The sequence below is a fragment of the Mycetomoellerius zeteki genome, unplaced genomic scaffold, assembly GCF_001594055.1.
Source record: "Mycetomoellerius zeteki isolate Tzet28-1 unplaced genomic scaffold, Tzet1.0 scaffold249, whole genome shotgun sequence".
NCBI classification, from domain to species: Eukaryota; Metazoa; Arthropoda; class Insecta; order Hymenoptera; family Formicidae; genus Mycetomoellerius; species Mycetomoellerius zeteki.
This window is the reverse complement of record NW_017257226.1, coordinates 121,787-122,823: the sequence shown is the minus strand read 5'-3', so window position 1 is coordinate 122,823 and position 1,037 is coordinate 121,787.

The window sequence follows — 1,037 nt, the reverse complement described above, 5'->3', positions numbered from 1 at the left end:
CGTCGGGCTGAGAACCGAACCCTGAAGAGTACTCTTGAAGGAAACTAGGTCAGTGAGAGACCCGTGATGCAGGAATTGCACAGTGCGAGAGGAGATAAGATTCCAAATGAACGACAGCGTGATCCACACATATATGACACATAATGGAGGCCGTCATGTTCTTGCAAATGCTCGAAGTCCGCGCATCTCTTACTTGAGGATCTCTAGGAGTGGCAAATTGCATCACGTGACCTGGTCTCTCTGATTGGACTTGGGCATCAAAGTTCTATAGCACGGAAGAAATTGGAGAAAACTGGTCACGCGACCCCCGTCCTGATTGGACGCGCGCATTCACGTGCAATTTGCCACTCTCTCCCTTTGAGGCTCTCTAGTTCAATTAAAAAAAGAATCTCCTCAAATGGGACGCTTCCAGAATCGGTGAAACCTTTGATTTTCTTTTTCCATAAGTTTCAGCTATCTATGCAATAATACCATGCTAATAATTTTCGTTCGCAAACGCTGTCAATAAGCCTCCATGATTCTAGGAGCCGATTGTTTCAACTTCTTGGTAAAGTTTACCTGTCAAGTAAGTAGCAAGATTATCCAATCACGTGCGCGGATTGCCAGATTTACCTAACAGGTAAACTTTACCAACAGATGGAAATTACAAAAGTGAGCAAATTCACTAGTTATTGACCAATTAAATTATGAGTATTCTAGTGTGAATTTGCTCACTTTTGTAATTTTCACATTATTTCGAGATACATAATCGACCCCCAGGTTTCTCCTGGTAGGAGCACGTTGAAGCATGTTGGAGCATGTTGGAGCTTGCGACACGAACAAACCTCAAGTCAACAAAGTTTGTTCGCCGAGCAAATGAATATGATTGATCGCGTTCAGCAGACTCAACTGTTGCGGAGCGTAGAGACACAATGGTCGCGTTCAGCAGACTCAACTGTTGCGGAGCGGATCAATGAGCTCTCGCTGCTATTGGATGATCTAAAAGAATACACCAATAGCAGTGAGCGCTCACGGATCCGCTCCGCAACAGTTGAGTC